Here is a 13,152-nt window from a genome sequence, read left to right as displayed (position 1 = left end):
CCGCCTTCTGACAGGGCCTGTGAAATCTCCCACACACATGCGTGGCCAGGTACGCCTTGAGGAGGGCAGCCGCGTTGAGAGCGCGCCCAGACTGGGCAGTCAACCTGTACACCTTTTCCCATAGGGCTGCATAGAGGTGTTCCACCCTGTGTGGCAGTTTGGGGGCTATGGGAGCCAGGGCCGCCGAGCTGGAGGAGGGGGCCAGTTCATTGGCTAGGGACGGTTTCACAAGGGGCATTTGATCCCCGCTAGCTTCCATCCCTTCCATGTCCAACAAAGAGTAGCCAAAAAGGGGGACCCTCGCTGAGAGTGGCACATGCCACGTCTTCTGGAGGTCCTCCATGATGTCAGGAAACGTGGGTAGTACCTGGTATCTCGAGGGCGCTGCCTGGGGGAGAGACCTTCTATGAGTGAGCGCTGGAGGCGCTGCGAGCCAGGGCACCCCTCTCTTGTCTGCTGTCTTCTTGTACATAGCATGTAGTAGCCGTAATGGATGAGGCACCTCCTTCCCCTTCGACTTCATGCTCGGAACGGGCCTGAGAAAGGGGCGGGTAGACCACCTCAGACATACCATCGGGTTCCTCACCCTCAAGGGAGTCCGAGGCTACCACAGAGACAGCCTCACTGTCACCCGTCGCTGATGCAGGCACGTCTTGCAGGCTCTCCTCTGTAGGGTACTGCGAATCGTCAGCCCAGTTTCACCCACGAGTAAGTGGTGAGTGACATTAGTCATCGGTTTCACCATCGTGTGGGATATTAGCAGCCATCAGGTAAGCCTTTGCTGATGTGCCACAGGCACCAGGGTCTTACAGTGGTCACACGAGCCACCGGCTAGCGTCTCTTGGGCATGGGAGATACCTAGAGACACAGTGGAAATAGCATGGGTGTCTGCCCTCGCTATCTCGAAGCCACAAGAGTTTGGGCATGGCCGCGCACCCGGTCTGCCTTTCTTGCAGGTGGCGTGCATCCTAGGCATCAACTTCATGAAAGCCAAAACGATGTAGCCCGGATACTACGGTGGTAGTTGGGCTAGGGGAGAGGTGACCGGGATTAGCCAAACACTACGAAGATTAGTCGATTAGAAGGCTAATTTACCTGAAGTGGAGATTAGCTAAGCAGCTAATTAGGGCTATTGAAAGCTGGCTTTGGTTAATGTCAAGAGGGATGATACTCATGGTGAGATGTCGAAATGAGTCGACTGAAAGAGAACCCATTCTTCTGATAGCTCAATGTTCCGGCCAAAGGCTGTTTAAGATCACCTCTTGTAAAATTATGAGATACATAAAACGGCAGGTTGGCACCAATTCTTTACACCATGTGTACACATCTATTCACACAAAAATGTATGTGCAAAAACATGCCTTTACTTACACGTTAGGTTTAGGAATTATTTTGATCTGGGCATGAACAGCACAACATACATGTATATCCACCTCAAAAAACACAAACATGAACTACAACTCGGTGAGTGCGCTCTGCTAAAATAATACCTTGTTGCTTAATGATGCTCGAATGTTTTGCACCAAATTTATATGTGTGTAAAGCACAGCCACACTTTTATCCAGTTTATCTCTCATACAAATAAAAAATATCTGTTATGGAAATTAGAGGATGGAGAACCTGCTACCTTGGACATCTTGCACTGACACTTCCCCATTCAGATGCTACTGAGCAAGCATTAGCAGCAGTCTATTCTCACCGTAGTTTTAGTGTGGGCAATGCTCATTTTAATTCAGACCAAGAATCTTCTCAAATCGTTCGCAATGTTACATTTGCTGTCAAGCATGTACGCACAGACGCACCGATACTATGTACATTTTTGTAGTTTTCATCAATCTGGTCAAGCAGGCTACCACTGCCCTTGCTTCATCTCTGCTGAGGACTATATTAACATTGTCAGCTAAGTATAATGCAGTGTAATTACAATGTAATGCATTACACAACATTACATATTGTATATGGCATGGTAGACATTTTTTCCCAAGGGCTCCTAGGCTAGAATTACAGCATATACCCTAAAGAAACACCATGCAAAGTTTAGTGCTTTTGTCACTTATGTAACGGTAAAACCCTTAACCGACTCTACTAAATATAAGTGATATTGGTAACAGTGATACTATACTGTACATTAAGTATGTAGTGAGATAAAAGGAAACCTCTGGTCAATTCCAAAGTTGCAAATTTGAATTCTGCATCCTAATAAATGACTGATTTGACACTGATATCACCTATATCTGACATTCATACAAGGAACGGCTGCCATCTTGAAAATGGTGGCCATCTTGCAAGTGGCAGCCATCTTGAATATTCATGACAACTTTTCAATTATCCATAAGACATTTACCAAGTACTATGAATGGTAAATATGTCTAAAATATCATATTATATCCATTACTCATAAGAAAACTGCTGTTGCTGGTGGCCATTTTGAAAAATGGCTGCCATGGGCACCATGTTGAAAACTCACGATGCCTCCATATCCAGATCTCTTTGGAATGTCTTTGGCTATATGTATACCAATTTTCATGCTTGTATCACAAACTGAACGATTCCTTTATATATCGGAGCTAAGCTATTGCACTATGTATGGCAGTTAGTATGGTGCTCTAAGGCAGAGGGCAGAATCAGAAACAGTTTTTTTGTCTTTAGCTTGATGTTGCTAAAAAAACTAAAAGGAATTGGTGCATGTCCTTTCAACAGATTGAAGTCATGAATGTGATCTCTCTTTGAACAGTCTTTGAATGTAATTTATAGGTTAAACGGTTCAGTCACAAATGGACCTCTTGTGGAACATGCGCTGACCTCTTGAAAAAGGCACTTCAAGAGTCAATGGGAAAAGCAAAGGGGCCAGCCCTGCCATTCTTACACACCTGTCATTTAAAAAGTAATGGGAGTTTGGACATGAAACGTTCACAGTTTGGGGACATCTCATAGAGCTCGCTAACAACACATCAACTAAACTTCTAGGTGAAAGTGTTGATGTTTTATGACCGAAAAAGCCTCCAACACTCTGATCTGTAGAGTGGCGGAAGCTTGGTTCATGAAGGTTCTACCATTTTTTTCAATGGAGGCCCAAACTTGCACAAAATCGCCAAAAACGGGAAAACGACAAGAGACACGGACACGCTATAGCACAACAAAATGATCTCCAAGCCGAGCCAGTCGTTTTAGTGTTTGAACGGTGTCTCTATCTCGAAAGGCCTAGGAGGAGATCCATTTACTATTTTTACTGCCCTGCACGAGAAGAGCAATAATAACTAAACAGGACTTAGAGATTACTAGAATCGGGCCTTGCTCTGCAAGCCCGCTTAATAATAACTAAACAGGAATTAGAGATTACTAGCATCGGGCCTTGCTCTGCAAGCCCGCTTAATAATCACTAATAATAATCACTTTACATACGTAAAGACGCAAAATTCATTAGAATTTCCATGTGGAAAAGATGTGACTGAATTGGCAGGACGGTGACTGGAGTGACAGGAGTCTGCTCCAATTTGGAAATAGAACTGAAGTTTTTTTGTGAGCGGTGTCCCATTGAAAACAATGGCACAAGCACATGGTACGTCAATGGTTGGTGCGATGCCCTGTTTAAATCAATAGTGTGGACGCATGCACACACACTGTCGGGTATGAAAGGCAGATCTGCAAACACGTATTGAGACAACAAATACAGTAGATTTTCCAGTTTCTACTCCATCTACCCTTTTAAAAAAATCTGGATAGATTCACTTGGCCAAGCTTTTGCATGAACACACATGCATGCAGACTGTCGGTTGTGACCTGAGCCCACTGTTCGAGACACCATGACAGCATTTCCTGTTTCTGTGCAGATATATATGAATGAGGCTTGAGAATAAATTGTGCTAAGTAAGTAAAGAAAGATAAACACTGTACCTAAGATTTACATTGGTCCAGCAACATCTGTTTTGTTTATGACATCGCCTAAGCATGCTGGAAACGCTGGAAAGAAAACATTATGCAACCTGGTGAGTAATTGAATGACACTCTGGCAAACCAGGGTCTGTAACTTTTGAATGCTTGTGGCAAATATATACAGTATATATGGGCAAATATGTACAGTATATGTATGGCTCCCATAGACAATTGCCTATGTGCTCTACTTGCCCCTACATAAATACCTGATATGGCCACACGCATGCACGTATGCATACACGCACTCACGCACGGACGCACGCACGCACACACTCTCTCTCTCTCTCTCTCTCTCTGAGCAATGTCCTCAAAACAGCTTACAAGTTGATTGAAAAATGCAAAATGCGCTCCTCTCTCACATGACCCTCCATGAGTTTAATGAATAATAAATATATAAATATTATAAATCAACAACCCTGTCTTCAAATGGCAATCATGTGATTAAAGTTATCGGCATGTTACATAAAGTTATTGTATGAATATACTTAGGTTATTGTATGAGATATACTTGCTGCACATTTCATACATGAACACACTGTCATGCATATTTTATGTCTTTGTACTGTACATGTTTGTTTACATACACCCTCATTCCGACACCCACAAGTATATTATGAGGACCTTTCCTTTGCATCAATCATCTGATTAACAGATTGGTATAACACGCACGCACACATGCACGCAAGCACACACTCAAGCACACACAGACACAGACACACAGACACAGACACAGACACACACACAGACACACACACACACACACACACACACACACACACACACACAGACACACACACACACACACACACACACACACACACACCCAGACACAGACACACACACACACACACACACACACACACACACACACACACACACACACACACACACACACACACACACACACACACACACACAACACACACACACACAGGAGAGAAAGGACATTTTCCCTTTGAGGAGTAAGGAATTTCTAGAGGTTCTTTTAGAATTTTACTGGAACACTCTACAGCTCCCATAGACGTCTGTGTTAAAAATCTCGCAAAGACATTATGACATCATAATGAGAACTCAAAATTTGGGCAAAATTCTAATCACATATTTGTGATGGTACTCCTCAAAGGGTTAATGCAGCAGGGCTCGCCGGCGACCCTATTCACTTGCTGAAAAGGCTTAACTACATCATAACATTGCTGTGACATTACAGAGAGGCAAAGTGCTGCGCTAAAATGAGCCTTGTCTTGTCTTTTTTGTGACAAGGTAGAACCTCAGAACCGAATTTGCACAAATCTGGCAGCCGACTATTAAGGGAAAAACAGACAGAAACAGAAACAGAAACAGACAAAAAGTTGGAATCAGGTGGCCATTCATCCTCCATTATTACAGTCAATTTAGGTCACACAGAAATTATTTTGACATTGTTTGAAAGCTCTTTCCTGGTTGTTTAAATTACATTAACAGCATGGAATGCAAACACTAGGCTAACAATATAATTATTGAACGAATTATTAAATATTAAAAATTTAATATCAATATTAGGTTATAGGCTATAATGTCCTCAACATTTCCAGAGTGTCTTGAGTCGTCGCCGAGATAATGTGACATTTAGGGTGAAAAAAGTTGTAGCGTACAGTATGTACCTCACATGACACGGAGCCATGGAGTCATGCCGTGGAGTGTCATATGAGGTACACATGTCAGGTGAGGATATCTTCTGTAATACTATTCTATTACTAGGCCTACTTTATGACACTTCATTTCAATCTAAAAATGACATTATATCGGCAATGACTCCAAAACCAAAGACCACATTCTCTGGAGATGTTGATATTGAGAATGATAGGCTATTGCATTTTTAAAATAGGCTGTAGCTTTTGTGATATTCATTTTTTTACATTGAAATATTTCATAATTCCTATAAGCATACTGTTGTTGATGGTCGTATTCCATGCTGTTTGTGTAATTTGGACAACCAGGAAAGCGCTTTCAAACACAATCAAAAACATTTCTATGTGAGCTAAATTGACTAATAATAGAGGGTGAAAGCATGGTGTACCACCCAACTAATACAGATTTAATGTATGTTTCTTCCTTAATATTGGTACCTCATGTCTGTAAAAGACAGGTCTGGGGTTCTACCTTGTTACTAAAAAGGCACACCAAGTTTCATTGAAATCTGTGCTGGTGGGGCCCTAAGGTGTTTGATTTCACATAGCAGTAACCCTTACTTAGGCCTATTGGTGTTCTGAATATAATCCGGGTACATTTAATATATTATTACTCCCCAGCACTGACGGCATAGTCTATGGTATGTCTTTGTGATTCACCTTCGCCTCCACATCAGCTCATGTCTTCTATGCCCCAACAGACCAGACTAGCCACGTTTCTCATTGATGGTGCACCCATAACACCTTGCATAGAAGTGCACCATTATAAAATATAACAGTGCAGCGTTATTTTGCAGATGGGAAAAAGTGCTCCATAAAAATGCGAAAAAAATGGAAAAACTGAAACTATGCTACCAATTTTAGACAGCAAAGAAAACAGGTTTTGCATCATTAAGAGAGTCAGGTTGGGCCACAACGAAGAGAAGTTGAAGTGAAAGAGCTGCTGTAGTATCCTATGCAGGCTGCCACCACTATCTCGATGGCCTTTTGTCAGGCATGTAGGCCTACAGCATGCCAAAAGACACTTAACCGAATCTTGACAATCAACAGTAAGTCGACAATCGATGCAAAAACATAGTGCATCCCCCTTGAGCGTTAATACAAGCTTTTAGGCCTATAACATAACCTAAAAAGGCTAGTGCTAACCATCACAACCAACTGAGTGTCCAGCTTTGGGAAGCCGATAAGAGTTTGTTATTGGTTTTTTTAAAAAAAACCTCAGGTTGGTGTGTTACTCCTCCAGGCAAAGCAATAAAAGGGGTAATTAGAATGCTAAAGACAGATGTAAATAATGGGAATGAGACAGTGTTGAAGGATGAGGCTGCGAGGTCAGACTCTCATCAAAAACCCAGTTGGTAGCAAATGACATGACTCCTAGTGCCAGAGGCCTCAGGCTACTATAGACTGCAGGCATCATGTGGACTAAATTAGCTCGGCGGCAGTGTAAAAAAAGAGAATCAACACATATGGGCTACATTCACTGCTGACCAATGTGCCACAACGTATTGTTCCGTTTGTATGGTCTGTTGACTGGGAAAATACACAGGCTATACATGTACATAGACCTGGGCAATTTGCCCGCCATTACCACCACAAACCCATAAGTTCATCAAAGCCCTTTCTTTAATATCCACATCATCAGCCTTGTAATCTTCCGTTTTCCTCCCACCATTAGCACAATCAGGGTTATTGGAAGGGTGTCTGTGACGCAGAGAGTGTGCTACGAGTTTGACTACACTTGAAAAATATTTTGATATCAGATTAGTTTAGACAGAAACTCTGAAAACTGAAATAGTGCTTGACCATAATGAAAAATCCAAATAAGGGGACAATAAGGTGTGTTCTGCTTTAATGGGATCACATAAAAGTCTGTCTGTAGCGCGTCACCTTTACAGGAAATTCAATTCATCGAATCTTTTGGTAAGTGTGAAAGGAAATAATAAAAAAAACACATCCTACACGTTTTGTCAGAAATTTGTGAAACAGCATCAATACCAAAAAGCACAGTCTTTAATGAGCTCTCCACTTTAAAGACTTGAAGGATATTAACAAGCTGCTTGACAAATGGTGCTTAGAAGCACATTAAAGACACTGCTAATGGAGCGCATAATGACGGCTAATTTTCGATCAGATATAAATTAGAGCCCCCAACGTTATTTGCCTTAAGGACTTTATGTAAATGATTCTGGTCTGTATAAACTGTATGCACGCAGAGAGAGAGAGAGAGAGAGAGAGAGAGAGAGAGAGAGAGAGAGAGAGAGAGAGAGAGAGAGAGAGAGAGAGAGAGAGAGCATTCCTTGTGGCTGTGATGAATAAATCTTCAGCACAGCACGGCTGTCAAACCCCAATGAACCCACACACACATCCAGACAGTTACACCACCTTGCCATTATTGAAATGTGCATTATCTACAAGAGAGACCAAACCTTGTCTACATTGTGAGAAACACTAGAAATAGACAAGTGGAAATGGTACACACTTACACTGGATGGTCAGGAGGCAACAGCATTTAAGGTTTTGAAAGCACTTCTAGCCTATCCTACAGATCTGCTGCTATGGGTTTTTTGTCTTATTAGCTAACACTGTCTGAACAATGTGGAGGAAAAAAAGTTGGGCTTAGTTCTGCCCTCTGAAAATGCACGCTTTTAGTAAGAAAGATCATATGACCTATTTGATTGTTTTGCTTTGCAGGTCACATTACACTAATAAATGGATTTTCAAAACCGACCATGGACGCACATTTTATTCAGCTATTCAGCACATTAACAGGATTTCTCTTGTTTAGAATACATTTTATGCCAATGATTCTGTGCAAGGCCTATTTTCTTCTGCGTGCATTAGCATTACTGTCATTTAGGCAGTAGGCTTTTCCAGTTTATGAATAGAACAATAAGTCGGATGCAAAAAATCCTTAATACCAGAGAGCCAACTGGATTTATCATGTAGTGGTGTGGTGTGTGGTACATCAATCTATGTAATCAAACCCCTCTGTAAAGTCAAATAAAAATGAAAAGGTGAAATCAAATATCATACATGGTTCATCAGTGACACAATGCGTCTAAATCAACCATGAGGTTTCTTTGATTCCTTACAACCTAAAGTGTTTTTGCTTCAACAGCACCTATCCTCATAAAAATTAAGCTAATGGAGTCTATCCTTCATGCGTAACATATATTTGTTAATCACGACCATAGTAGCCTATGTTATGGGCCTGGCTATGGCTGTTTTGCTGTCTTTCACCAGAATTTGAAATGCTAAAAGTAATGCTAAAAGGATTCCCAGACACAGAGCAAAGCTATCTGTAAGAGACCAAATGCGAAAGTATGCCTGGAAATTTTTTTTTTGTGCTAAGAAAGATCTGGCTGGCGATCTTAACCTGCGCTTTAGCAATGAAACGTGAAGCAGTGCCAATAAACAATGTGATACTAAGCAAGTACAAACTAATGCAGCTTGTCAGTTGGTAACACCAGTTCCCTTTTTTAATGCCTTTCTACAACCAATTAGCACAAATTTCAAAAATAAAAATAGGGAATATGTACTCTGTCTGTATGCTAACCTTTAAAAAAAATATGACCACAGTTCCCTAATTGCACTGCAAATCTCTCTCTCTCTCTCTCTCTCTCTCTCTCTCTCTCTCTCTCTCTCTCTCTCTCTCTCTCTCTCTCTCTCTCTCTCTCTCTCTCTCTCTCTCTCTCTCTCTCTCTCTCTCTCATTCTCACACACACAAACACACACACACATACACACAGGAACGCAAGCATGCATGTACACACACACACACACACACACACACACACACACACACACACACACACACACACACACACACACACACACACACACACACACACACACACACACACACACACACACACACACTCACGCACAGCCCATAATATTTATTTCTAATATTTCTATATTTGTTCTTCATAGTCTTGAATGACTATTGAAGCAGGTTGACCTGTGGTACATGTCATAGAAGTCACATAGAACTAATATCAGCTGTGGAATAATCAACAGAGGTGTGTTGATGGTGCAATGGCTATTCACGGCTATTGCTCCAACTGAAAAGGATGTTAAAATACACGCTAAGGAGGGCATTAAGAACTCGTCTGGGAAATACTCTTTAATGCTTCTGCTTAGAGAATCTCTTCTTGAGGGAGCGAATAGCCAGGTCTGTTCTCCATCCTCTTCTATGGTATCCTGACCCCCAACCACCCTCCACTGCTCCCTTGTGGCACTTGGGCTGCCTAGCATAAATGCCATTTCTTGTGTGCACTGTGTGCTGTGTCACAATGAAAATGGGACTTTTCCAGTGTCACTTTCACTTAAGAGTCTTCTGAACTCCTGTAAAAGTGACATGCACATGGCTTCATCACCAGCAAGAAGAATTTACTGAGCATTTACAGAAATGTTATGCCTGTACATCCACATAATAATACCGGCCTAAAAATAAATAAGTAAATAAGTGGAAGTAAAATCAATTTTAAAAATGACTATTAAGAATGAAAAAGTATAATGACATCACACAAAAGGATCTACTCCAATGCAATAGACATACCATCTATCAAAGACTTTAAATGTCAACTGTCTGGCTTACTGCTGAAATCACATGATTTTTTTCTTTTTTTTCTTTTTAATCTAAGATTCACGATTCTCAAGCTGACCAATACCACCAACTCTACAGGCCGCAATGTTGGCCTTGTGTCTTTGGATAATGCAAAGATAGGCTAATATTGAATACCATAACTTAGCCTAAACACACTGAGGCTTGACTAAATACAAGGGCAGGCCTATCCCCTTGTTCAATTTAATGGCTCTAGTTGAGGTATTGCATCGCTGACATGGCTTTGAAAGCATAGACTTGGTGTAAATGTACAGTTAAAATATTCTATGCAAGAGTCCCCAGGCAGAGATCCGAGAGTCCCTAGGTTCATTAAAATTTTATTAGATTCTCTGTGAAATGGGGGAAATGTTGAGTGGAAAGAGGGGGTGAGCTAGAAAAAAGGCAGCCTAATTATAACAAAGGAAAACAGGGTTGGCCTCTTGCTTTTGGACTTTGACCACCGACAAACAATTGGACATAAGGTTGAAATACAAACAAGTAATTACAACGAGATCCCTCAAAATGTTCAAACAGTGAATACAACAATGTAGACCTACACCACGTATTTTCATCATGACCCAGCCCCCACCCCACCACGTCTTGCCTCACTTTTACCTTTAGCCACCCACCCCTGCCCCACTCCACAGCATTCCGTCCCTTTCCTTTTCTGGCTTGATTCACTATCAAAGAATATGGATCAATTCTTTTCACACCTATCTGAAAGTTAAATAGGGCAGTGAGCTCACTGGGGAGCTGCCATGTTCTCTAGCAAATTGTAGTGTGTCAGGCACTGAAATTCACATTGCATCAAGTTAATCTATTCCTGACAGAGACACTTTCGAGCATGCCGTGACCGACAGTAATTAACCGTTCCAACTAATGATTACTCACTGTTAGTAATTATCTCCCTCTCATAATTTGATGTGTAATTTAATAATTTGTTCATATTAACGTATTGAGTGCTTCATTTCAAAAGGAACTTATTCTCACATAGGATTAGATTCAAATTAATAATGCACATGGTCTAATTAATAGAATTGTTTGTCGACAGGTCAAAAATCTCTGCTCAATTACTTAACATTAACTTACAATTTACTATGTTAAACTATACTGAAAATGTTTTGAACTTTTAAAAGTGCCTCGGCTTATTTTTTGTTCTTCTCTGAGTCGTAGGCCTAGTGTACAATTGTATGAGCTTAAAAGAATGCATGAATTTGCAAATGCATTATGATTGTATAAGCCAACTCGTCTATTTCTCTGACTTGCATCTTAAAATTAAACACTTTTTGTCTTTTGTAAATCATTTGTCTTTTGTAAATTGTAAATATTTTTTTTAATAAAAGTGCCATAAGTTGGACTGTGTTCAATTATAGTGATGAGAACAAGTCTCATATTAAGTCTATTTAAATCAAAGTAAAGCTATTTGTTATGGTGTAAGTAGCCTGATAATAATAATAATAATAATAATAATATAATAATAATAATAATAATAATAATAATATAATAATAATAATAATAATAATAATGTGCAAAAGTAGGTGAATCAATACACGAAACTTAATGTGCGACTGGAGGGAATTGTTGCATTTATTTATTTATTTTTTAAATCGGACTTTCGACGTCTCCAAAGTAACTGTCCGTGGTGCTGAAAGCATGACGCCTCAAGCAAAAGCATCTACACGACTGCCGTTTTAGAAACGACACTACAGTGGGCATGTTTATTTTTTAAACCCCCCCCCCCCCCTCAAAAAAAGAAAAAAAAAGAAACGTGAATCGAGGTAGGCTTCAAAGCTTTCCTATGTCAGTTGAAGACCAAGGACTGTCGACTGTGGATTTAAATGGGTCTCGGCACGTTGGCAGGCGAGCTGTTTTTCTGGCGGTTTGACATCTGGCAGAGATGTGCTCGGGGGATTCAGTAGCTCTCCACGGACCCCCTGATTAGACTGTAATAGAATATTAGCATTTGCTCCCAGGTAGGCTTCCAAGGCCTGCGAGATCTGGCATGGGTATGTTGCCAAGACGCAAAAAATACACTATGCTTTTCTTTTTAATTAACCAGTGATTTATAAAAAATAAAAAAAAAATTGAAGGCACACACGTTGGACATAGGTGGTTGTTTGAGGCCTACTCCTACCAAATTTATTTTAAAAGCATTCTCTCTCTCTCTCTCTCTCTCTCTCTCTCTCTCTCTCTCTCTCTCTCTCTCTGAGAATTTTACAGACTAGTAATAGGCCTAAACCAAATTAGCAATCAAATAATGCCTTTTGAGATAATATTTCAGGAAAATAAACTCAACAAGAACTTGGGATAAAATGTTAAAATTTGATGTTTAATGAAACACATATGTCAATTCAAATATCAAATAACTTAAACACATAACTCAATAAAATAATTCGACAAGTTAATTAAAACCAACAAACATTACATGTAGGGGTCACCTCAGCTAAAAACAAATAGTCTATACAGCAAAAACCTGTACGGATATTTAAATGTGCATTGAAATGTCCCAGTATTTACATTGTACACATATACGTCAATGAAATCAGTCTTTCTGTTATTTTAATAAAGAAAACATCTAAACAAAGAGATTTAACAAGCAACAATGACGCGCGCATATTTATACAAATAAATAGTCAGAAAACATACACAAAAATACTTTCCAAAAGTGAAAACTACATCGCAAATCTCTCGATTGCACTATATTAAATGTTCAAGGGAAAAAAGCAGTGTGATTTATAAAATTGCAGCCCCCACGTAGGGACCCACGTTTCACTGTCTGTTGCAATTAGATTTCTTGAGCATAACGAAAGGGGAATCCCAATAAATATGTAATGAAGTAAACATTACCTCACTTGATTAATAGTTCATAAGAAACATAGTACGCTGGCTCAGGGAGCTTAACTGATCTTGGGTCTAAACAAATCAAACTCACTCCTGAATTTAGGC

The sequence above is a fragment of the Engraulis encrasicolus genome, chromosome 16 (assembly GCF_034702125.1).
Source record: "Engraulis encrasicolus isolate BLACKSEA-1 chromosome 16, IST_EnEncr_1.0, whole genome shotgun sequence".
In the NCBI taxonomy this organism is placed as follows: Eukaryota; Metazoa; Chordata; class Actinopteri; order Clupeiformes; family Engraulidae; genus Engraulis; species Engraulis encrasicolus.
This window is presented reverse-complemented; position numbering follows the sequence as displayed.